The following is a 26446-nucleotide window of genomic DNA, read 5'->3' on the forward strand; positions in this document are numbered from 1 at the left end:
GAAGTGGTTATCTTCTGAGCTTTTCTCCTGAAAGCTATTTTTAATAGAAAAATACTATGAGTATGCGGTATGGTAAGACAAAAAGAAACATTTGAAATTCATACTTGGGTTCATTTTTCAACCAGCCACAAAAACAGTGCATGAGGCATCAGAGGAGGCTTGCTGTGGTTATATGGCATCTCCATCAGTTGCTGGAGGATTTTATTTTTGCAATGAACTTGAAGCCTGAGAAGAGAGAGGGTTGTTCTGCACAGCAGTTCTGTGCTGTAATAAATAGCAAATGTTTCCCTTTCAACCATATCTCACTAGTATAGTTTGAGCTCTTCCCTTGTTTGATTGCATTTCTCACATAGTCACTGAGATGGATCAGAATTTCCCTCAAAATTTCAGTTATTACTGAAGGTTGCATTTTTTCCACTTTTACTGCAGCTTACAAATCAGAAACGAAAAATAAAGTGTGCATCTGTTTGGATAATCTTTTTCGCCAGAACAGATTAAAATGACAGAATAAATCTTGGAAGGTCTTGGAAGATCTTTGAATGAATTGCAACAAGAGATGAAAACAAGGTGAGTTTTGCTTGGCTAGGACCTAAATGAGAGAATTAAGCAGATGCTGTGTCAGGGTGAAGTTTGCAAAATGAAATAGGGGTCACTAGCATGTCCTACAGCATGTCCTACAGAAGCACAAAGACCAGATTAAAGTTGACATTTCTGCCAGAAGACCTTTAGGTACACTAGGAAAAACAAGACATCCATGTTAGTTAGAAAAGAAAGTTGGGAAGACAAAATTCATGTAGAAGATTTCATGAGTGCCGACAGGGTTGCCCTGCTCATGGCCACAGCTTGGAAATCAAGGGCTGAATAAGTGCTCATCCTTGTACCCTGAGGAGGGGGCAGGCAAGACATGGGTAAGATGTGCTGGCAAGTTCTCTGCTTCTTCAGGTGCTGTGCAGAAGCTTCTAAGCCAAAACTTTCCTATAAGAGAAACCCTTAAAAAAGAGTCCCTGACTGTGCTATGTGATGCGATTCTCACAAAAGCTGATGAGCTAATCCCAACAGGCAACCCATTTTGAAGGGATACATGGCGCAGCAAAAAGCTGGTGGCTAATGATGCCACCAGCACCACTGCTGCTCCTGCCAAGAGTGGTTAACTGGAAACTATCAGTGCAGGACTCCTGTTCTGGGGCTGGTCTGCTGAAATTTAATTTAAATAAGTGTCTATGTATGGCTATGTATGGTTTTAGGAGTCAAATCTTAGTGTTCGTCTTGCTGTCAACCAGCTGCATTAAAAATGGTCAATTATCATAAGTGCAAGAAAAGGAATGAAGATGCAGTTTGATGTAAATACAGAAAGTTTAAGTGCTGTCATAAACAAAACCAACTACAACTAAATCCACTTTGGAAAACGCTGTACTGAGCTTCACCATTAGCAATGTATTTGCTTCAGGAAGAGTGGTGAAAAAAACTGTGGTGTATTTTCAAGAGAACTGGGAGCAGATGATCATTCAGGTCCCTTTTGGCCCTAATATCTATGAATCTAGGAAATTATCCCTCATTTCACAATCTAAGTCATTAAAAAAACACTTCCATTATTAAAGTAATCACATTTCTTGGAAATGTGGCTACTCTCTGCTGAGATGATATACCAGATGATCATTGCTTTATTGAAATTCACAAAAAGAACAGTGTTTGTTACCAGAATTCTTCTTTTTTATTATTTCCGCAAGCTCATTATAACTCCAAAGTATAGAAAACCTCTCAGCATTGTAATATAAAAATGACATAAATTAATGCCCACCAAAGTAGCTCCTTGTGTGACCCCCTTTCCCTGTAAGAGCAAGGAAGGCATGAAGCACTCACAGAGAGGGAGAGGTATGTCAGAGGATCACGGTCACATATATACGTCTGAATAACGCATACAAAAATAATTGGGGGGGGAAGAGAGGAGCTAAGCATTAGTACTTTCAAATCATCTTAGACACATTTCAAAATACTTCTCAGTGTTTTCTGAATACTGGGATCACTCCCATCCTACAGCTTTCTAACTGGAGGTCACATCCTTATACCCTCCACACAGCGTGAAGACCTTGGGGCACAGCCGCATTTTGAACAAAGGTGTTTCCTACCCTCAGGGCTCTGCGTTGGGCCAGACTACGCTTTTCTTTTACATCCTCTTATGTTTTTCTGTGAAAGACAAAAAGGTGCTCTGAAACCCTCAGCAACAACTTAAAGAGATACTGCCCAGTTCCTATGTACTATAAATGTGTCTCTACAACAGAAAACATAGTTAGGCACTGTCTTTAATTTTGTCTCTTTCAGTCTCTAAGTCAAGGGAGGGGGATCAATTTAACTTCTTGATGGTGCTGTAAAACACAACCAAGTAAGCACATCTGATGAGCCTCCCGGTGAGCTCCAACGTCAGTACCACAAACTAGCATTTACCTTCCTATGCATGAGGCTTTATTGGAACAATACTCTTCTTCACAGAGGCACTTCTGGGTAAATAATAAGCTCAGCCAGAGAGGATGAATAAAGGAAGAAAGTAATTTTTTATACTGAATGAGTACAAGGTAACACTGAAATAAATGAAACAATTTGCTTGAGAAAGTATGTTCAGTAGAAACTTCTGGTTTTGATGAGCTGTCTCTCCAAAGAACTGGGTATGCTTTAACAGTATCATTTCTGATTTATCTGCTGTTGCCAGATAAATTTTCTTTTGAGGGGAAGAGCAGAATTCTCTTTATTTAATGTACCATGTCTGGAATGTGGACTAGATTCAGCTACATGTCGCTTATAATTATTTATGTAACTTATTAATCACTGGGTTGTCACTCAGCTGTTTATAAAACACAAAAGAACACTTGGAGCCTGAAAAATTACATTTTTCCTCCCCTGCACCTCCCCAAAGGACCCTTTGCACTTCTGAGGAGACCTCCATTTAAATGAAAATCTGTTGCCCAGTCTAAGTAACAAGGAACTCTGTAATGGTAATTTAAAGAACACACTTGTACTTTGTGCTTGGAAATGGAATGATTTGATTTAAGGTGCTGTAAAACTTTCCTTTCAACTTTTTGGGGCTATTTTTTCTCCAAATGCATCATGGATAGGGTCCCCCTCTTGCCTGCTCAACAACCTGCCTTGAAACTGGCGAGTGAAGATGCTTGTACACAGAGGGGCAGAGACCTACATGCACCCTGGTTCCACACATCTAGTTTCTCTCATATCCCCATCCATGATGGGTTAACCTGTGTGGGTTTGTGCAGCTCACTCTCGAGCTTCTGTGCAGGGTGTCTCATAGTTTGTCCTTCAGGAGAAGGTACCTTTCCAGATCACACAGACCAGCATCTGGGCTGTGAGTGGTACACAGGAGAGTTATGACTCCATTCAACTGAATTACATTGAAAATTTGATTATGAATGACATCTTCGAGGCAGGCTATTCATCATTTGACGTTCTGCATAGGTCTCACTGTCTTGAAGCTTCATAAAGGCAATTCATTAAACAGCTTTAGCCAGGCCAGGAGGCGACTCGGTGAGCCAGTGAAAGTAAGTGGCTGGTACCCACCACTGGCTGTGGCATTCCTCGGCTTGCAGTATACCAGCAAGGTGCTTGTCCTTTTGGTGCCCCAGATAAGCCAGTGGTGTAATGGTTATACCGGTATTTACCTGCCTTCTTAGCTGTTTGGTGGGCTGACCAGCAACATGTTTTCAATCTTTGCATGAAAGACTCCACATTAATCCATGCCAAAATTTGCTTTGCTTGCTTCTACCATTAAAATTACTTGTTTCCCCCAAAGATCTGCCATCTGTCACTATTCACCTTTTACATTTTTACGCTCCACAGTTGAGCAAACACCAATGCCTGAGTAATCCTATTTCCCATTATCAGCCTTTGGAAATGCACTGAGGTCAGGGCAGTTGCAAAGTCTCACTACTGGCGGGATTCCCTGGGACCCCAGAGCTCACCCTGCAGCCTCGTCCTCTCTCTGGCCGCTAATAACATCCCATTTTTTCATCACAGGGGTTACCCAGTCTTTAAAAAAATATTCAGTTCTGTTTTGCCCACATTGCCATAATCTGCAGCAAGTAATGTAGAAGTATAGGAGAGAGAGGCAAAGAGAGAAGACAGAGGCAGATAAGGGGGACCTCTCTGTGTTCTCTGCAGGGGTGATGATGTTGCTGTGTTGTGGGGTATCTTTGGCTGCACTCGACAAAGGAAAGGAGCAGACCCTGGGTGATGGTTGGGATGTTCTGCTGTGAGACACAAGCCACCATCTGAGTAGCCAGTTGCCAAGGGTTTTTGTGTTCTCATAATCTTTGTGAGTAATATCCTGTCAAAGTTTCATCAAAAGTTATTAGTCCCTTCATAAACTGGTACTTCAATATGTAAACTTGCCTTGTAATTAATTTTATGAGCTATGCCCCTGGCACCACAGAGCTCTTATTTCATTTTAGGAGCATAATTGATTAGGCTTCCTGTAGCTATGATGTAGACCAAGGATGTTGCCACCAAACAAAGAGTAATTTGTGACAGCTCATTTGTGGGGAGATATCTCTTGTTTGCCAGCATTAAGCATACATAAGGCAAAGTATAATATTTTGTATTGCTACTGCTGTGCTCTGCTTGAAGTTGAAAAGCACAAAAGGAAAAACAAAGAGACTATCTAATAATACACACAAATTAGTAAGCTTAATTAGTATATATTTGTACAGCAGCTTTTATTCTGCACTGTAAAGGTTTTTCTTCTCCCCTGAATTCCTTTGAAGATATTTGCCTCACTATAGCATCAGACGACATTCCTGTTTGGGCAACTAGATTTTGCATTGCAGAAATTTCCCTCTCTTTCAGTTGTACCAGATATTTTTCCCTACTTTCTGAAACTGTTATAGCACAATAAAGTCTCTCTCTCTGATGTGCCTCTTAGCAATTACAGAGTCCATCTTGATGCCAGTGGCTTAGTAATAGGAATTCCTTTGTTTTCTCTCCCTGTTTAATATTTGAGTAAATGTTACCTGAGAGAAATATGCTGGACACTCAGGCTGTATTAGCTTAATTTATGGCTAGCATCAATGAGGCAATATTTCCTGTGGATAAGGTCAAAAGGGCTTTGTTTTCTGTTAATTAAAAATAAGCTTATATAGGACAATGCATGTAAGTAATAAAGACATAATGTATATTTGTGTGGCCACAAAGAAGAGGAGTGAGGTTATTCATAGACCACCAATCATAGCTGGAGTCTTGCCCTGACCCTGACAACAGAAGGGAAAAGAAAAAAATAATAATAGAAAAAGTTTTATTTTATTCTTTCCGTATCCTGCTTGTACAAGCTGGAGAAGTGAGCTGAACATCCAGGAGAGACAGGTCCTGAGTTGCTGCAGCCACTTAAGCCTGCAAGCGCAACGTTGAAACTAAAAGTGTCTGGTGCTTGCTGCCCCTCCAGGGGAAGCTGTGTATGGCTGAATTCAATAGGAGCTCTGTCTGAAATAAAAAGAAAACAAAACCTCAAAAACTGGATGGTTTAAAAATGAAACTAAGAGAATTTCAGGAGAGAGTCAGAAGAAATGAGGAATGCTTCCCTCTAAAACTGCAGCAGAATGATAAATTACTTTTGCCTTTCTGAAGCCAAGCTAGAAAACCTCTGCTCACCTCTATTATCTACTTCTGGTCTCTGAAGATACATTATCATATTAATTCATTGCATTATACGATTTGAGGAACTAAATGAGTTTACCTCATGCCCTCTTAATAGCATTTTCTTCTAATGCTAACTTTAAGTGATACATTTTAGAGGATACTTGAAGCAGAATGCGTCATGAAAATTTATTTAAACTCAATTTTGTTTACAAATTATAACTTATCCTTTCTTGATGAACCAAGTACAGAAAAACCACACAGCCTCTCTGTGTGCAAAACTTCTCTTGGCATTGAGATTGCTGCAATCTCCCAACTCACAGGAGGTTTTACTGGGGCAAAAAGTAGCTGCCATGTCTCAGGAGGTCAAGAGGGGCTGTTTATGTAAAAGACAACCACAGCATCACGGAGCAGATGAGATGCGTGATGAATTAGGATGGTCACCTCTGCGTCCCATCAGAATGGGTGGGGTGGTGCTGTGCCACACGTCAGCATCAGCATGTGCCAGGGTGGTCAAATGGCTGCGTCATGAGGGGGCTCCCCAGGCAGCCAGTGGCTGGACACGGGGCTTTGGCCAAGGGCCAGCCTGCAGCACCAAACATCAGGAAGTGTTTTCCAAGCACTGAGAGTGGGGGAAAGAAGATCAACAATGGGTCAACTCAGTTTTCAGGCAACATGGTTCCTATTAGGACAGGAATTTCATGTCATGTGGCTGTGGTACTGATAGCAACCCTCCACCCATGCACTGGCTACATTTTTTTTTCTGCATGCATATGTATTTCTATGTACACATAAAGGCATACATAAAATATCCCTACAAGCAGCTTATAAATGGAAGCAGCAATCTGACCTGTGGCCTCACATCTTTGCTTGTTCCTTCCCATTACCCACCAAGACTGGAACTCAAATCTGGCAGGATTGCCCCAGGATTTATGAACTGACAAGCAAACCAATGGCAAACGTGCCAAATCACCTCCCCAAGTTGCACCCACAGAGGTTTCAAGGAATGAGAAGCCTGATGGAAGTTTCTTCATGCAGCTGGTCCCCAGGTCGGTTTATTCTTCTTCCTGGGCTTCCTGCTGATCAGTGGCTGCAGCTGTTCAGAAAGATTTCTTTGTGTAACAAAGAAATCTGAAATATTCCAGTTTTAGCAGAGGTGAATGTTTATCAAAATGACCATAGTTCAGCTCTTCTCTAATTTTAATTGGGACCTTGTTCAGCAAAGCCTTTGAGTACATTCTTGAGTGGAGCATATACTTCTGTATTTTCCTGAAACACTGAGGATGGATGTAATTTCATTGAATAAGTTCCCATTTCAGTCCTTCTTGGGAGAAACAAAGACAGCACAGTGCAATTTAGGTATCTAAATTTTCAGCACAAACATTTTGCAAACTACCTGAAAATCATTCATCCAGTGTAGTGATTAGCAACAAATTCTGACTGTTAGAAATAAAAGAAGAATTTGACCTCCATGGGCAGAAGAGTACTACAGCTCTGCATTCAGTGGAACTACTCTCATGTGTGAAGTTAAACACCTGTGTAAAGTTTGTAGGCCTGAGGTATACATCTGACATTATGCTTTTGTCCATGAATGACTGAAACTCCAACATTATGGACAGAATTGTCACATTGTTTCAAAAACCAAATAATAGATACTACAAATGTAATTGCTGTGCTTCACATTCTTAAAATATAACAGTGAGCTCCTTTGGTTGGCTGGGTGGGCTGTTTGCCACTCTTGGGTCCTTTTGTTGTTGTTGTTTTGTTTGTTTGTTTGGGAGGTTTTGTTTGTTTGGTCTTTGTTTTGTTTTTTCAAACATTGATCTATTAGCTATTTACAATGACTGACAGAATTAGCATTAACTTACTGCCAACTGGCAATCAGTTCCTATTTTGATATGTACTAACCATGTTTCAATTTCAAAGGGAATTTCATCTCATCTCATGTGGCATTGACATAAATTAGTAAATAGAAAGTATCTTCATTTGACATTTTCCACTCTAAGTACATGATCAGCAGAGTCCTACATTCAGTGATTTTAATTTAATAGGTTCATCCCTGTGCTAGATATGGCATTCATTTAAACTGACCTTGCTTTATTTGAATTGTTGCTCAGATTTTCACAAGTACAAATGACCTAATCTTCCAAAATACATTTTCTGATCGACATAAGCAAACTGGCTGAAGAAGCAATTATGTAAAAGAAATGCTTTTAGACAACAAATGGGTCTATAAATAAACAAGTACTTTTTAATCACAGGCTAAAAAAGTGTGCCATTTTTCCTTTTTTAATAAAAAAATATAGTTACACCCAATGAATTTTAATGTTACTGAAAGTGAGGGTCCAAGAATACTTTGGCAAATTGAGTACAGTGTAAGTGAAAGCTGCAGCAGCTTTTTGCCACAGTGCAGCCAGCGTAGCTGTGTCTCACCAGTACCACCTTTGGCCTTCCAGGTCTGCACAGATCAGCAAGAAATTATGTGGAAAAAACTGGCCATTTTTTTTACTGGCAACCCAACCTGTTGGAGGGAAGGGGTTTTTTTTTGCAGGTCAAAAGTTTATTTTTCCCCAAAGTGAAAGGCAATGCAAAAATATACCACCCTATGCAACTTCATGTCTTTTCTATTTTTTCCATTGCCAGTGCCCTGGGATCCCATTATTTATTTTGATTCATGCACTTTTTTCCTAAATAAAGGAAGGATGTGGGGAAATATATGTTAAAAAATGTGTGTGAAGAGGAAATTTTATCCACCTTTGGTATCTGGAGAAAAAAGTAATTGTTAACAGTTGGGAAGGTATTGCTAGGGTATGTACTATAGTTGTAGCAGCGGGCATGAGAAGAAAACCAGTAGGTGAAGCTTGGTACTGGAGATATCAGTGTAGACAAATGATTTTCTCACAGTGCATTAATCAAGACTACTTAACTAAAGATGAGGGATAGTTACACAGTTGTACATGGGTACGAGCAGAGTTGCAAGTCTAGGAAGAAGTGGGTGAGAAAGCAAAAGTCACTTGGCATGAGAAGGAGAAATTACACTGCTGAAGGAAGAGAGGAGAAGCAGCACGGCAGAAATAAAAGCCGTTTAGAGATATCCATCTGTGGGAAGAAGGCAGAGTTGCATTAATGGAGAGTGTACGATGTCAGGGAGATGAGAGCGAAAGGAAGCATCTCAAAAAAACCTCAAAGGAATGAAGGAAGGCAGAAATATATAAATGCTAAAGCTGAGAATGAACCCAAACTCCACATGCTGAGTCCTCCGAACTAACTTCTGCTTTGCTCTGGCTTGTTTGCAGGAGCACAGTTTGGGCTGAATCTCAGAAAGGGAGGTGATCCCTGGGCGTGAGGGACTGGCACCAGGAGCCTGTTGAAAAATGATAAAGGAAAAATAGTTTTGCTAGGGGAGAGGGGCGTGGGGGTGTGTGTGTCAGGTTTAAGAAGAGTTCTTGCAGTCTCAAGGACAAGTGATAAGCTGCTAAAATAAAACAAAACAAAAAAAAAACCCACAAGACAACCAACCAACCAACCAAACAAAAAAACAAAACACAAAGAAGCCCCCAACACAACAAAACAAACAAACAAAACACCAAAAACAAGCCCAAAACAGATATTGCCTCTGTGATGCTCAGAAGAAAGTTGCAGAAGTGAGACAGGCTTCCTATTCACTCGCACTTTGTAATGTTAATGACACTTCTTTGGCTGGAGAGAAATCAAGACTAGCAAGGAGAAGTTTTGCAGGAATCGGTTCTCTCTGTGACACTGGTGAAAACCAGGAGCTGCTCCACTGAAGAAAAGTGGTTCCCACCAAAATAAACCCGTTAATTGAACAGAAAATCTGAGATCTGAGGTTGTGTGTGGTTCAACTGTATTTCTGTGGAAGGACGTAAAAAGCTGTGAGATTTTATGAAGACAGAAAATTGACTTAATATACTTAAGCTGATGACTTTTTACCTGTCAAAACCTTCTAAGTCTTTTCCAGAGACCATTCCCAGCATTCTGGAATTCAAGTGAATTCCTTCGTGGTTCTAGCCTGCATCAGAATGGTTTTGGGCACATCCAGTTAAGGTATTGGTTTCTACACATGAGGTGTACACACCTCTACTTTTTCCAGAGGGAAACACACCAAAAAAATAGGCAAAAGTATTTAAGAGATTTCATTGATTTCCTCTCTCCTACCCATGCTAGCAGAAGACCTCAATTTGGAGATATGACTCTTTAGGATTTAGTCTGAAATACACCTATTTGCTTTACTTAAGAATTAAAGTCAGACTTTAAGTCAGGCACAAGACTGTAAACAAAAATCACAAATAAATCAAACAAAACCTGATATTTTGCATGTAATTTCTGGATACCATTCCTGTTGCATACCATAAGATGTTTCTTAGGCAGTGCAGCTGAGTTTAATGTCACTCCTTTTCTAGCTGTTAACTTCTGCTCTGTCCACATTTGAAACACAGTGACTGTGTTTTCATGTAGTGATCCCACCATAATACCCTTCTAGGTCTCAAATGCCCTCTCAAGGTCTCAAATCCCTCTTTGCTCCACACTTTCTTTTTAAAGCTGGTTTCATGCTTTCTGTTCGTACCCATGCAGCCCCAAAAGCTCAGACCTCACATCTCCATTGGCTTATGGAGATGGACTGCAGGTAGAAATGCAAATGGTGTTTGCAGTTGGGCTGCTGGTTGACTGCCAATGTCCTCAGCTGGGCTCTCTTCTTTGCAGGGGACCACAAATGCTTCCAGATTAAACGTGCAAGGCACGGCTTGCACACACATTTGGTAAAGGTCATGATTCGCAGTGTGGTGGTGGCTTCCTATAAAGCAGTAGACGGACGGCACATGGCTAGAATAGCTGACAAGGAACAAGTTGCTCTGTCTAGAGGTACTCATAAATTCTTATGTTTTCTCTCCCAGTTTGCTTTGTCCCAGGAGATGGTATGGATTATCAGGAGGATACATCTTCCCAAGTCTGTAGGTCTTTAGATACTTAGAATCAAGAATGTATTTTCACATGCATCTTGGTGTTCTTCCAATGCCTGCATGTTAGCGTAACCTTTATGATAAGAAACTCCAGGAGAACAGACTGTTTTCACCTTGATCATGCTGCAGCTGTTACAAGGGAAGTGTAAAAGGAGGTATCCAGGACCTAAGTAACTTTTATATTATGAGAATGAAAGGCATGTCTCTGTGAGGATTGGGGATGCCAGCATGATGCCACAGTAGAGGCAGGTGCCACCCTGAGTAAGGCAGGGTGGGCAGGTCCTTGTCAGCGGCACCACAGTCCCCAGGGAAGGAGCAGACAAGTTTGTCACATCTCCAGGTGTCTGCGTACACAATGTGAGCAGGAGAAGAACTTTGTTGATGTAAATCAATACATTGTTTATGTCACTTGTAGCTATGTCTTTCTAACTTTGATGCAAAAGATAGGAAGAACAAATGTCCCTGGAGAAAAAAAATGCCTTTTAGATGTACAAATAAGGGGTGTTTACAAATCTCTCCGTGGCAGTGGAGAGGGAGAAAGCGCCAGGCACAGTAGAGGCAGCATGTTAAACAAATGTTTAAGCTTTGTCTCTAAGATACATCCTGCCATTTCTAAAAAAGAGTATGCTTGTACCTTAGAGAGAGAAAAAAAGATATCAAAGTGTGAATACTTGCAGGAGACACAGAACATGAAATTCTAGGTTGGATACTTTCTCATTTCCTCAGACTCCTGAGTTTCTCAAATACCTCTCCTTTGGGTACTTTGGACCATGGAAGATGTTTCCATGGTGACAAATAGATGTTGTTTATTTACTGGGCAGCAGGGAATGACAGTGTCAGCAAATGACATTTCTGTTCTTTTTTTTTTTCTTTTTTCTTTCTTTTTTTATTTTTTTTTCCCAAGGGAGATGTGTTTTAGTTAATGAACCTGGCAGCAGCAGCAGCAGGTTTTCAGATACCCTTTCCTGCCTCACTTTGTGTGTTGGTGTGTGTGCGTGAGACAAAAGTAGACAGCAGTTCCTGTGGCTGTGCGATTCTCCGATCAGCCCTCTGAAGCCTTTTGCTCCATTCAGCATGCACATAGTTTCTTGTGAACAGCACTGCCTGTGAAGTGTCAAGGAGATTTCAGTCTTTACTCATGGGAAAGAACCTAAATATTTCTTGCAGTAGGTGGCTGGCCTTTTCTTCAGCCCTCCCACACATCTGTTCTTCTTGACAGCTCTACCACATTGTTTGTAAAAAATGATCTGATAGCTTAAACTCTTGCAGTTGCTACTGCTCTGGTAAAAACAAATAAATAAATAAACTGACTTGGTATTTGCAGGAGGCTGTGGAAAATAAGAAAGATATTTTCAAAAGGCTTCTGAGAGGAGAGATCAGGGTCTGAAAAAAGAAACAGCATTCTGGCATGTTGATCAGTTCATGGATATTATACCTGTTGAAGCTTTTCCTGAGACTCCATAAAATACATTTGCTTTGTAACACCCACAGGCTGCTGCTGAAATGAATGAATGATGAACTGAATGCCAGTCTGGAACCCTCCGTAGCCTCTCAGCGTTTCCCATCAGCTCTGCTGGGTGATGCGTGGCCCAGTGGGAAGGTGGAAGATCCTTTAATTGCTCCATCTCACATCTGCCTCTCTAGAAAAACAGTGTGGGACTCGCCTCTCCTGGCCCGGGACAGCTGTGGTGCTGGTGCCCAGCAGTGAAGCAGGGACTGTGCTTCCCACTGGGATTCAGGAGAGGCATAAAACTATTGGTGGAGGTGGAAAGCATTTCTGGTTGATCCCTTCCTCATTCCTCCCTTATGTGCTTGCACCAGAGCTGGCTGATATCTGGCTGTGTCTGTCAAAACAGTGGAACCAGCAAGGCAAGCAGTTGCATGCAGTATTAACAAGCTGGAGGTAGCAGCTGATGATAATAGCCAGTGCCAGACTGGATGCAAGTTTCAATGGCTCACTTAAACTTTTAAGAGCAGTGAGTAGGTAAGCTACTGTTTTGCTTTTCCTTATACAACTTCAGTCCTGAAAGTGCTGTAACATCTCCAATTTGTATTACTGGATGACTACAGAAACATGGGCATCAAGGGGAAAAGTTGCATAAAAACTAAAAGAACGTATGACTGGTGGAAAAAATAATCACCCAAAAGCAGTTACACACCTACCCCTCCAAAAAAAAACAACCTAAGCAAACAAAGTATTAGCTCAGGAGTCATGGTGTACTGGTTTTGGATGGGATACAGTTAGTTTTCTTCACAGTAGCTTGTATGGTACTATGATTTTGATTTGTGATGAAAAAAAGTGTTGATACACAGAGATGTTTTAGCTACTGGTGAGCGGTGCTTACACAGCATCAAGGCCTTTCCTGCTTCTCACATCACCCCACCAGTGAGGAGGCTGGGGGTGCCCAAGTGGCTGAGAGGAGACACAGCCGGGAGAGCTGACTCCAGCATACCAAAGGGATATTCCAGACCATATCATGTTGTGCTCAGCAATAAAAGCTGGGTGAGTAGGACTAATGAACACACACGAAAATGGAAAATGGTACCTGTGTGTTTCACAGACTTAAATGATTCTCTCAGCACAAGCAGAATTCAGTCTCCAGTCAAAGGATACACAAATCTACACCAATTTAAACACAGTCAGTACTTTCCTACAGCTTTTTATAGTCTGGAGTGTGTGTATGTATATATACATGTATGTGTATATGTATAAGTACAGAGAGAGGAAGAGATTGGCCTCCCTATAACTGATGACAAAATCAGTACTTCATTTGAGCTTGGAGATGTTTTGTTCTTGCAAGTTGTTGTTTGGTTGGTTTTTTGTTGTATTTGTTGGGGTGTGTGTGTGTGTTGTTGTTTTGGTTGGGTTGGGTTGGGTTTTATTATTTTTGTTTTGGTTTGGGTGTGGTTTTTTTTTTTGTTCTCCCCACCCCCCTTCTGTTTTTTGTTTCTTTCTTCGGGCAGTTTTGTTTGTTTGGCTTTGCTCGTTTGTTTCTTTGCTTTGTTTTTTCCCAAGTGTTCTGTGTTACATACCTGTCCTCACATTTCTTCCTCTACCCATCTGCCTACTGGACCTTGGACCCTGTACTGGGATTTGCTGTTTCCACTCAAGTTTGCGGAAAGCAAGTATGTTCTTTTCTTTAAGACACTGTAACCCTGATTATGCCCTGTTTCCAACTGCTAGTAAATTTAATTATGGAGATTTGATCCTTACATCTTGAAAATATATTTGATGGACTTTTTTTCCCCTTTCTGTCTTTTAGGTCAGGCCCACCTAAAGCTGGCACATGTCTACAGTTGCAGGAATGTAAAACAGAACTCTCATTATTGCATGAAATTAAAAAAAAGTGGACTCCTATTCACATCAGCTCCTTCAAAGCCTTATTTGTGTGCTTTAGCAAGGAAATATTCAGATGAATGTCAGACAGATTCCTGGGATGGCTATTACATTCCCCCTGTCATGGGATCAGAAGAGTCTGTGTAGTTGCCTTTGGCCCTGAGACAAAAAACCTTGTGGCATGGAATCAAGAAAAGGAGGAGAGAATAACAAGTAGAAGGAAGAAATGACTTGGCCAAGCCAGAAAACGTGAAGTTGGAGCCAAACCAGAGCCAGCTCTGAGGCACAACTGGGACAGTGAAAAGCCCCGGGACAGCTGGTCTGGTGCTCACTGTGGGTGGGTGGGTGTGCAGCAGTGCTGGACCAGGGAAGCTTGTGCCCTTCCTCCAGCTCCTCCAGCTCCATCCACCCTTGCTCAGGGCAGCCAAAATGGGAAAAGAAACATGCTGGAAATTTTATGGAGGTATTTAATTGAATTTGAATGACGCTGACAAGTGATGGGGTGCCAGGGCTTTCATTGACATTTGAAGTGAAGAGCAGGTACTTGGTTTTGGGATGTGGTTGACTTCTCCAGTCTTGACAAAGAGCAGGGAGGCCTCTGAGGAGGCAGCTCACTGCGCTTGGTGGGTGAGCTGGTAAGGGGAAGCTCTGGTGCAATCCTGCTCACTGTGAAAAGCAACGCTACCAGATAGGGAAGATTTAGATAACATCACAACTCACCATAGCATTCTCCAGCTTCTCCCTCCCAGACAACAACAACAACAAAAGCCTTCCAGAGATTGGGGATTTATTGGGGAATTATGTATTCCCATGCTTACTGTTTTTTAAGGGCCTGGTCCAAAGCTCTTGGAAGTCTTTCAGTTGACTGCAATGATGCACATGACTGGAATGAACTCCAGCTCGCAGTGTCTTTTATATGGCTTTTACCAAGAACTTCATAATAATGTGTTGATGCCTCATAGCATCCCTCTGACATTGGGCTTCACAAGGAAAATGCTCTCCCAGCTCATTTGTTTTGATGACTAGCTTACATTGTTTTTCATGCCAAAAAGGGAAGAAGCTATCTGCAAATCCAAGTTCTGTGGGCTCCCTATAAGGCTATTAAAAAAAGCCAGAAAACAAAAAAACCAAACCAAACACAACAGTTCTGGAAAACCAGTCCTCTTATTCCTCCCACAACAAACCTGCAAGACCATTTCTCTGCCAGTCTTTAATCATCCCTGGTGGATTACATGCAGGCAAGGCCAGCCTCAACATAGAAAGACAAAATGGGGAAATGAGGCTGAGGTGGGTGTCACAACAGTGGGCAGGAGTGGAAGGCAGTCTGAGGATGTGCTGGCACCAGAAAGACCAGCAGAAGACCATGAAATTGGCCTCAGCATTGGACAGTGACATGTTCTGATAGGAATTAGGGTGGTGCAAAAATAAATGTCACATGGAATAACTGGGCTAGACATCTAAAAAATACCCATTCTGATCTGAGTAACAACCTCAGTACTCATCATTATGAGGTTTGTGTTTTGTGGCGTAAGATCTTACTGGCTGGCAGAACTGAGATGGAGGGACACTCAGGAAAACCACTTGCCCTTACTAAGTGCCTGAGGCTGCCGGAGTCTGAGGAATCATTATTACCATTTCTCTGTGACCGAGCTATTGCAGTTCTTGATCAATAGAGATTATGGTTTCAAATCCTGACCGTTTATTTAGACCTAAAACTAGGCCAGGAAATGCCAAGCTAAATAGGTAAGTGTTCTGTGTAAGTCTTCTCACAAGGGCAAATGAGAAGGAGAAAAATGTTTTTCTATAGTACGCAAGGTCTCTTTCACTCCTACCTGAATTCCTCCTGCAGGCATAAGTCTTCCAAGTGATACTGAATTTTTCCTGTTGCTGTATATTCCCAAATTCAAATTTGTCCAAACTGAATCATAGGAAGAGAAAACTTTAGCAGCGCAATGGCTAGAACAAGCTGCAGAGAGAGGATCCTGCTGGAGGTTGCCATTCATGTTGGATTGTGTACCTGCAGGAAAATAAGAGTGCTCTCATATCACGACCTGCCCTCAGGTATGAGTTGGGGGGGAGAAGTGACTCAGGTTTGTGGGTCCCCTTTGGTTGGAAAACAGTACACACAGTACTTAAGGTCCACAAACAAAAGGCTTTTATTTTGCAGCTTGGCCCAAACAGTATATGATTCGGTGGCAGAAGGATTTACATTATTGTGGGTTCGATTGGTAAACATAAAAAGTTTGCGGCACACGCAGGGCTGTAAATCTTATGTTACTATGTTACATATAAAAGGGAAAGCAAAACGGCAGAAGTATGAGAAAGAAAAGAGAAAGATTTCACCATCTTTGTGGCTCCGCTTTATGTGTGATGGAGTTTGCAGTCTCAAATCCAGCGATGTGCGGTGTCCTCTGGTGTCTTGTTCAGTTCATGTGGTGAGACCGGTGGGCAGAGCAGTCCTCGGGATGGTGGGTGGGCACCGCCAGTGCTTGCACAAGGTGGGCCTTTATAGCCCTCTGGGTTGCCCGCTTGCGTAACTTTTGGTCTTTTGTGGAGGTGTTGTTGTGAAAGAGAGATAAGTCTGTGGGGAAGTGGAGGTTGTGAAATATTGACAAGTCTCAGGCCATGTTGAAGGGTCTCAGCTTTTCCCATTGTGCCATGCTGGGTGTATCAGAAGGTGGAGCTGTGTGCCCTCTGGCACATCCCCCACCTCCTGTATTGGCCAGCTGGCCTGGTCTGTGGCTCCTTAGCTTGTCACTGATACATAAGCCACAATTCACCCTATACTAAATGTGTCTTCTCCTGTGGCTGGATGAACTGGCTTTGCTACAATGTTTCAGCCATTATCCTTATCAGTACATGACGTCTCCCCGTGCAGACAGTTCCATAGTCATTCAAAAGCAAAAAGGTTTCTTCTTAACCTATGTGGCCTGATGAGGTAAAGTCCTTTTCAAGATGACAACCGAAGTTGATAGGATTTGTAAAATCATGTTCTCTCGTAGCCTTTAGTGCAATCTGCCGCTTTGGACAAGGAACTACAAATGGCTGATTCAGTTTAAAGATGGCATTTATTCTGTGCAGGCATCTGAAAGATGACGTGTCCCTTTTCTTACATCCTCACCCTCTGCTTGGCCTTCACTGGCAAAAATAAGAATTTCAAGGCTCAAGATCTAAATATGACTCCAGTTTCTATGCTGACAAGATTTTTTATTCCCAGTGGGGTGATAAGAAAGATCCTTTATAAATTGTCTTTGTGAACAGAAGAGTATATGTGCTGCTAGATGCTTTATTTTTCGGTATCAGAAAAGGCAATGCTGAAGGACCTGGGGGATTTCAGGATTTCTGTGTCTCAATATAATAGACTTGTAGTAGCGTGCACTTTTGGTAGACCCAGGCTGCAAGTCAGTGCAATATACATGATATACAACCATCACTCGCTCCTGGAATTGCCCTTTGATGTGTTAGCAGACCTGTGACCCTTCTGAAAACATTCATTTGCACAGCAACTGCTGGCAGAGATAGCTGAGAGGAAGGGTTGAAATGAACATCATTTGCATTACACATGATCAGTCTTTTAACCAGGAAGTTTCATGCTAAATTTTAAGAAGATAGTGTGCATGTGCCTGCATTTGGGTCCCAAAAAAACCCCCACCACCAAGAGGTCTGTCAAATAACTTTAAAATCATAGGCTTTTTCCAAATGTATTTCCAAGAATGGCATCCAGTCTCCAGCATGGAGCATGCTGCTGCAGCAATCATTTAAAATTCTGCTAAATCATTCTGTGACTCTCTAACCAGTACTAATAGCTTTTAGGCTGGCTGGCAATCTCACTTCAATAGGAAGCCTTGCACAGGCTTCTAGACCATTTATGTGTGCGGGTGAGTGAGAGAGAGCACTACAGATTTAATTTAGTGCCCTTGGTGGCTTTCAGTAGAATATATATATATTAATCACTTGTGACTTCTGGTTTGGGGGGTGGGGGTTCATCTGGAGTACAGGAAAATCAAATTAAACTCATAAAGATGAAAGTTGTCTTGATTTCATTTGCTGATTTTAAACAGCAAATTGTTTCTTACCCATCCTTGCATGATAATTGGTAAATGTACTGAAATGGGCTGAGTTTCAGAAGGCTCTCTGGGTAATCACACACAATAACTGGAGTTCAGAATGTGCACTGTAGGTACAATTGCTAATCACGTTGCTCAGATAATTTCTGTCTGTGAGAAACACATTGTATTTTGAAGCTGGGATCTCACAACGAGGAGGCAGAACCATCTTTAGCTGTGTCTGGCATGGGGACCCCAAGCAGACGAGATGCTGTAGCGCAGCTCTGAAAATGTGAGCCATTGACTCAGCTGCAGGGAGCAAGGAATAGGAGGAAATTGTGTGAGATGCATGAGACACAGTAGGTCTGTAGGCAACATTACTCTGCAGATGAGAGTCACTTCATCAGACATTAGGCTTTGGATATTGCACTTTAATTTGGTTGAGTAGTGTCTCTGTGTTGCCCTCGGAGGGCAATTTTTCCTATCTGAGGCTAGGGAATTGCATTTCCAGAACATGAGTTGTCTCCTTATATATGGATAACTCACCTTCTGTAGTGTCTTTGAGATGGATGGAGCCTGGCTTAGACGGAACACCCAGGTGATCACAGCCAGGATCAGAAGTGTCATGCCAGGGGCTGAGTTTGATCCAAGAGGCTACAGGGCAGAAGGATTTGGTTAAAAGAAAATAAATCTGTCGTGGGGATGAAGCTACAAGAGTTGTTGCTGGTGCAGCTGAGAGCAGACCATGCCCATAGTCTGCAGATTACAGCTGCAGGGGCACTTCAGTGATTCTTTTTAACTCATGTCTACAGGAAGCAAGAAAGAATTGTGTTAAATGGGTTAAAACAGTACAATGGAGCTCAGGGACTTGTGGGGACTGGGAGTGTCCTGTGCTCAGAGTGGTGTTACTGATACCTGCAGCTGGTGGCCAGAGCTGCCTGGGCAGCACTGCTGGCAAAGGGGCATCTGCCCTTCTGTCGTCCTAACCCGGCAACACAGTGCTGTGTTTGAGCAGTTCTGCTGAAAATAAGGGAAAAAACAATCACCCAGCCACAGCTGGTGCCTCTCTCCTCCTCTCTCACATAGCTGCTGTTACCATGGCAGCAGTCATGCTGCTGGAGGATGCTCTGGAGGGCCTCCTCCTCCACCTCCTCCTCCTCCTCCTCCTCCTCCTCCTCTTTCTCCCCTTGCCTGCTGTTATCGCTGCCCCATGAGCATCAGGCGGCTCCCATGGAGGAATAGGTGATAGGTTGCTTCAGTGCCTTTCCTGGGGAGCACTTGGTCTCCCCTCACCCGGGAGCCTCTCCAGTGTCATGGCCGTTTTGTTGACAGTTGGCAGCACTGCACAACAGTGGCACAGTGTCCGGGTCTTACTGCTTTAGGGATGGAGTTACATTCCAAACTCTTGGTCCGGTCCTGTGCATGCCATTACTAAAAAGGTTCTTGCACTTGGCATGTGTAAGAGCATTTTGCAGGGTGACAGAATTTCTTCGACCCTTTCAGCTGCAGAGAACAAGTTTTCTATTCCTGTCAGTGTGACCATGTTGAAAGCTGCCTGCCTGCCTTTGCCCATTTTTGTGCCTTCATCAGACAGCTGGAATCAGTAAGGGTTGTACACTAAATTCTTCCAGTTCTTCCTCAATTCTTGTTTGAGTTGCTGAGCTGTACTAGTGAATTTGGGAGCCCTGACAACTCTCAGACACCAACAGGTGCATACAGGAAATATTTTGAGTGGATCTTGTTCACAAAATTCAGAGTATGTGGGTTGGATGGATCTTGTGGACCAGCCAACCCATGCCTTGCTGATGTTAAGCAAGGTAAAACAAAGTATGTTTAAGCTGTTTCTGCAATTCACTTCCAACTTTTCTCCTTTTCACTTCTCTTCTAACTTCTTTTCACTTCTTTTCTAGCTAGCTGAAGGTCTGTATCAGACCTAAGTATAAATTAAAAGGAGGCTTATGGTTGTGTCTGCCCAGGGCCTTGTGGGGTTGTTGTGGCAGCCAAACATCCTGGTGTAGCTGTTGTTGTCTTACTCCTAATGCTATGGGTGGTTCTCATGCATAGGGGATGAGAAAAGGATGACCTTAAAGTCCTGATGGCAGCTGTACAGCAATAGAAGATTTCTCCATACAGGAGAAATTCTCAGACTTCTTGTCTTCTTGTTCAGCTGTATTTGTTCCCTCTCTGCCTCCATGGAAATTTTCAGCTTTGATTGAAAGAGAATAATTATAGAAGTTGACATTATAAACTTCGACTTGATTTAAAATAAAGAAAAAAATAATAAAAACTTTGAAAAATATTTTCCTGTTTGCATCTAGACTAAAGCTAGACTGTCCATTCTCTGGGAAATTCAGACCAAAAAAATCTCTCAAAGAACTTATGAAATTCCTCTCAGCAGGGATTTTCTTAAAGGAAACAATTATAAAACTATCAAAAATGTTTCAGTTCAAGGCTTTCAGAAGGAAACATCACGGGGGGAGTTCAAGCTCTGATATCCACAAGGCACCTCTTCCCCTGCTTCCTACTGGGGGATCTGGTTCTGCCCTTGGACTCTGGCAGCCCTGAGAGTCCTGGTTGATGACCTGCAGTCGTGAGGGCTTTGGAGCTCATGGTCCCCATTTGGGAAACCTGAAGCTTTTTCAGACCCCAGGGTTTTGATGATTTCTAAGTTCAGCAGAGAGAGGAGAGGAGGGGGTGAGCTGGCAGGAAAGCAGACGGTGCTCTGCTGGAGCCCCTGCAAGGTGATTGAAAATCACCATCCCTTTTCTTGAACAGGCAATTTTCAAGGGAAAATTTGTTTTGTCAGAATTTTTCTGCCCAGCTCTTCCCTGTGGGCTTTTAGTGCCAGTTCTCCATGCCCTTACCCTTGCCCAAGGGCCTGGGAGCGCCAAGGACAGCAGGGTCTCCAGTCTGGGGGACCCACTGCATCGCAGAAGCCCAGGAAGGGGATCTTTCAGGCAGAAATGGGGCAAGCAGCTGAGAGCTTCCTAATGGGATGTGGGAGCCTGGGGTTACAGGATACTCATCCTGCAGCCACCAGGAGTCACTGCACCAACATTGCAAACATAATTTCGGGTACTGGACAGGGATGTTGCTCAAAGGTTCCATTTTTTTGAATGGCAAAAACTTTTCAGTTCTGGAGTAATTGGTGTGTTTGGTTGTTGTTGTTTTGGGGTTTTTGTTGGGTTTTGTTTGTTTGATTGGTTTTGGTGTGGGTGTTTGTGTTGTTGTTGGTTGGTTGGTTAATGTTGTTTGTTCTTTTTTTTTCCAAACCCATACTTTTCTCAGGGGAAGGGAGATATTTTTCGTGAGTATTTTTGTGGAGCTGAGAACTGGATTGTCACAAAGAAAATCAAAACTTTTTGGATTAAAATCGTGTTAAAATGACCATGTGGAGGTGGATTGAATATAGCTTTTTCAAAACAGACAGTGAATCTTTAAAGAAAACCTTTGCGTTTCCCACAGTCAAGGTTGTATCTCAAAAAATATTATCTCATATTGAGTCTTAATAGGATTTGTATGTTATCTGGAGCGGTATTTCTGCTGCCATCTTCAAACTATGATAAACCATATTGGCACAAGCCATACTTGGCATTAACACTTTTGTTGTTGTTGTTGTTTTGTACTGGGCACTCCATTAGTGCTGCTACATCAATTTAATAAATAACGCACTGCAAGCAAGTAGTCATTTAATTGGAAACCCAGAAATATTCAGAGATGGCTTAAACCAGAAGGTTTTATTGCTGCTGCTGACAGTGTCATCTTTAAAAGGAAAGAGAGACAACATAATGAAATGCCTGTGATCAGTTAGTGTTGTGCCGAAGTCCTCATGATAGGGTTTAAACCTCACTGTTATCCAGAAAATCTCCTGGCAGTTCCACTTTATGTTGTTGTGCACATCAGGCTGCAATGCTGTTAGGGAGTGTTTTTACTCCAGAAATTGAAAGGATGATAGTGACCCAAATGCTACTGATATATTCCATGTCTCTGTCAGACCGGAATTATTGAAGGAATTATTTTAAATGTTTCTAATGTACTCCATGTTCTGTGGATGGGAAGTGTTGGAAAGTATTTTTACAACTAATACGTCCTAAAGCACATGTTCTCTCCTGTCGACATGACACCAACACTTTTGTGGTGCACATGAGAAAAATCAACAGCTTTATTAAAAATATGCTGATCCTGGGAACTGCTAACCTATATGGCAGGCTAGATATAAATTAAATTCATCAATCGTACAAATTAGCCATCTTATGGGTAATATTAAAATGAGCAGGATACTAGCCAAATTAAAAAATAATCAATTTCAAGTGATGTTTATAATTCTGAAGCAGAAGTGCTGGTAACATTATCATTATTATTAGAATGCTTCCTGCAGTAATTCTGCTCTGGAGGGGCAAAAGGGGGAAGCAGTCTAGCATATTATAGATAGTTTAGGAATTTCCTGCTCCTTTATCAGCCATCTTGAACTGCAAATTTAGATCTGTCTGGGGAAAAAGACTGAAATAGGTCAGATCAACTGGGAATCGGGAAAAAGGAAAAGACTCAGCAGCCTAGCAAAAGGAAAATCATCACCTTAAGGAAAAGAAACCTACTCATAAAGTCATAGCTAAGGCAAGAGTGCTTATGCACAAGTGTGGAAGCAGAGGTCTCAGAAGAATTACCTAAGGGTGAAGGAAATAAGCATGTGAGGTATTAACCTTAAGTACTCCCTTCTCGACGAGCCTTTCAAGCAGTCACATTTTAAAATAACAATTGAAAAACCATGGCTCATAAAAATTAGCCCTCCTGCTTGTGAACATGATGTTAAGACCTAATAGATTTATTTTGTTTGCTAAGCTTTGTTGTATTAATTGGTTGCTAATAGTCTGCTAAAGTAAATAATAAGCTACTTGATGAGAATAATGTATATTTTCAGACCTGTAGACCATTAAACATGATTTAGTCACTAAGACCAAGCCAACCAAGGTAGATTACATTGGGGTATTGAACATTTGGGTGTTTGACACCAAAGCCTGGGCTGCAGGTAACAGCATTACTTAGCATAATAAATAAGCCTTTTGCAGGGATCCAGCCTGATATCTCATAAGGTCTAATGGTGATAGGGTGGGAGATCAGGGAACTAAGGGAAAAGTGGGAGCTAGTACAATGTTTAATTTCTCACCTGAAATGTCTCACTCTAGTGATGCTGAACAACATGGGACATGGCAAAAGTTCTATTCTGAGCCCCTGAACTGTGATTTAGATTTTAGACATTACCATTAATTATTGAAACTCAGAAGGCTGCAAAAACATCTTGATTCATTGGCAAAGTGACAAACATATGGTGTGTTTTGCAAACCTCTAGGTTTCTGTTCAGAGGAGGAGAACATTAATTGCATACAAATTCTACTGGGAGTTCTAAAACCAGCCATCATTAACATTGTTAGATATCCTATCTGGGAAGATCAGTGCATTTTAAAATCTGAGTTAAAAATTCAGAGCTTTTGTAAAAGTTTTGAGAAGGAAAGTACAGAAGTGTAATGAACGCAAAGAAGAGCCTAAGTATTGGTGCTCTTCGGTATCTGATGTTGGTGTATCAACAGCTTTGCTTTGATAGTCTGGATGGTAGGTTAATATTTGTCTTGGTAGGTTAATATTTGTTAACACTTGAAAACTGGCATCAGAATCTGTTCTTGGTTGCCTGTGGCCTCTTACCAATTCTGCTTTGGCTGTATGATTGCCAATTTGACATCTGAAATCTTATGAACGTCAAAACTTCAAGTCTAGATTCACTGAACAGAGTTTAATCAACATTGGCAATGGGCCTTAGATGAAGGAGATTGTGCTGTGATTATTAACACAACCCAGAAAGCCTCACCAGAGAATGCTGCAGTGCGTTATGTAGAAAATAAATTACTTTGTTTTTCATCTGGGTTGTGGTATGGTGGCTGTTCTTCACCTGATGAAGAACCGTGCTGCCCAGCCACCTCTCTGGCTGAGGATGGGCATGTAGATACAGCACTACAGATAGACAGGGAGGGACAAGATCGCGTGGGCTTTTTTGACCAAGGGCTGTAGGATCATCACACCTCATGACCTACCCAGCAGGTTCACTGCTCTTGCAGTAAAGAAGCTTGTAGAGCACTCACCACAGGCCATAACTGCAGGACAGTTATTCTGTTGCAGCATGACAAAATCTGGGGTGATCCGAGTTGCGATGTCCCTGGTATAAAGGAAGATCCAGCTGGGACACAGTGCAGAAAAATCCTGGGTCATGCTGTGATGCAAGGGACCTGTCCCATTCACCAGGTCATTCCTCCATTCCGATTCATGTTATTACTTTCCCACTTTTAAATGCCTTCAATGACTCCTCTCTTTCAGAAGGGTTAAATTCCCCATGGCTGAGCAACTTGTGCATAGCCTTAGTGATTCCCCTGTTACGGGCTATCACTACTCTATTCAAGCCTCATATTTCAGTGCCAATAGTCAAACTCCAGAAGCAAAGCCAATCTCATTGTATTTATGCGTGCACCCTTGAGAATGCTCTTCTGCAGCAGTGTTTGAAGCTGCGACTGCTGGGTGGATTTCGTTGCTTTCATCTTCCATCTCACATTCTTTATGTGTGTAAAGCAGTTTAAAACTGAGCCCCAGTGTGCTTATAAAATGCCAGGTCATTGACAATAGTGGCACTCATTTGCTGCGGTCAATTTAGTACTAATAAGCTGAAACTGTTCTGCAGGGATTCTTCTACATGGCACATGAAATCCTTTTCCCTCAGTTAAGGACACTTTCCTATAAAATGATTGCAACCTAATAGTTTTCCTCCTCATTTTAGTAACCAGTCTCAGTCTATATTAGTGCTATTTTCCCCAGCAGCTTTCTGTATAAGCTCTATTTCAAGGCACCGAATCAATGATTACGTGGTATGCAGTCCATTGAACTGTCCATCCTGGGAACCCAGCATGTAATACAGCCCCTAATATCCTAGTGCCACAGTAAAAGTAGAATTTACTGCAGTAGGCTAAATTCAATGTTCAGGCTCCTTTGGTTTTTAGTTTTCTTTCTTTTCATCCATCTTAAAGCAGGTGGGACATCTTCTCAGGTGCCTCTCAGAAATGCTGATTCTGCACATGGATTTTCTGACTCTCTGCAAATGCAATAGCAGAGGCAAAATGGAGGTTTCACACCCTCCTAAAGTCATTATTCACTCAGCTCTGAAGACAGCACTCTGCATATATTAGTCTCACTGATCACTGCATCTCTTCATTTTTTCTTTGTCCTGTCCCTATATCCAGTTGCTTTCCTGAATTCAGGCTCCTTTTGCTCTTTTCTACTTTTGCTTTCCCTGTGGTTCTGATGCTTCATATTGAGCAAATTATTCTTCCATCCAGATTACTCTGAATCTCTTTCAAGAATGCCTTCTGTGCTTATTCCTACACTGATTTGCTGAAATCTGTAATAAAATAATCTCAGCAGAACTACAGACAAAACCCAGACACATATAAATGAATGCAATTCATTCCCTATCTCCTTCTGGTACCCTCTTTGCACAAGGTTCTACTTCCTTCTCTGAGCAAGTCATGTGGATGGAATAACTTCATATGTATTGTTGATACTAGATGTACTTTCACTAACTACTGACCAGATCTCTCTGATTGTATGTTGTGTATATGCGAAGTCACGATTCAATGGGGCTAGAACCTCTGTTTTAGTTGAATTATTATTAAAAATCCAGTGTAAAGCTTTCCAGCTATGAAGGTACCTTGTCTGCTCTCTCTTTTACAGCATAAGTGGGGTCTCTTGTCTACTTATGCTCCAAGAAGAGAACTATATCATTCCGTGATAAAATGACTCTAGTAATTTTATCCCCAATAAATTGACCGTGTGACATCATTAACTTCCCGCACATTCTGTGTGGCCATAAATAACTGCCACTTCTACATGGAAAATCTTTCTGGCAGGCTATGCATTGCTATGAATTAAACAAAAACCCAACACACTAATTTTATATTAATTAAACTAGTATTTTAAAAATAACGTCATTGTCCTTATGTTTTCCTCAACAATAATCAGATTCCCTCATTGTGATAAAATTCCCAGCCTTCGGCCTCGTAGCTTACCCACTTGGGAATTGAATTATTGCTTCATAAAACAGGGGGTTGATTATATAATCACTTAATTAAATGTTGCACTCAGTCATTGCTGAGCTATCCCTGAAATGCACTTGGCATCTGTACTTACTAGGCAGATTTAAACATTGGAAGAGTTATTTTTTTCAGATGTGCTTCTTTAAAGGTTATTATTTCCAGTGTTCCTTTGTCTGTGTGGTCTGGTTGTTTCCCATGTGTCAAGCTCACTTTTAATCACAAAGGAGATGAAATGCTCTTTGTGTTCCTATCTGATGTGCAGATTGCAGTCAGATTCATGCTGTTATCATTTTCAAAGTATTTTTCTTGCTTCTGTTTGCAAAA

The 26446-nt window shown here is 41.7% G+C and overlaps 1 long non-coding RNA gene across 1 annotated transcript in view; it reads left to right on the forward strand.

Annotated features, from left to right (window-relative positions):
• The window catches only part of LOC110355402 (uncharacterized), a 117110-nt gene extending 91098 nt beyond the window's left edge, over positions 1 to 26012 (forward strand). Inside the window, exon 5 of the long non-coding RNA XR_002408053.2 lies at positions 13874 to 26012. This is a non-coding gene — a long non-coding RNA (uncharacterized LOC110355402). The remainder of the gene's footprint in view (positions 1 to 13873) is intronic.
• Positions 26013 to 26446: the final 434 nt, after the last annotated feature.

The sequence above is a fragment of the Columba livia genome, chromosome 2 (genome assembly GCF_036013475.1).
Source record: "Columba livia isolate bColLiv1 breed racing homer chromosome 2, bColLiv1.pat.W.v2, whole genome shotgun sequence".
In the NCBI taxonomy this organism is placed as follows: Eukaryota; Metazoa; Chordata; class Aves; order Columbiformes; family Columbidae; genus Columba; species Columba livia.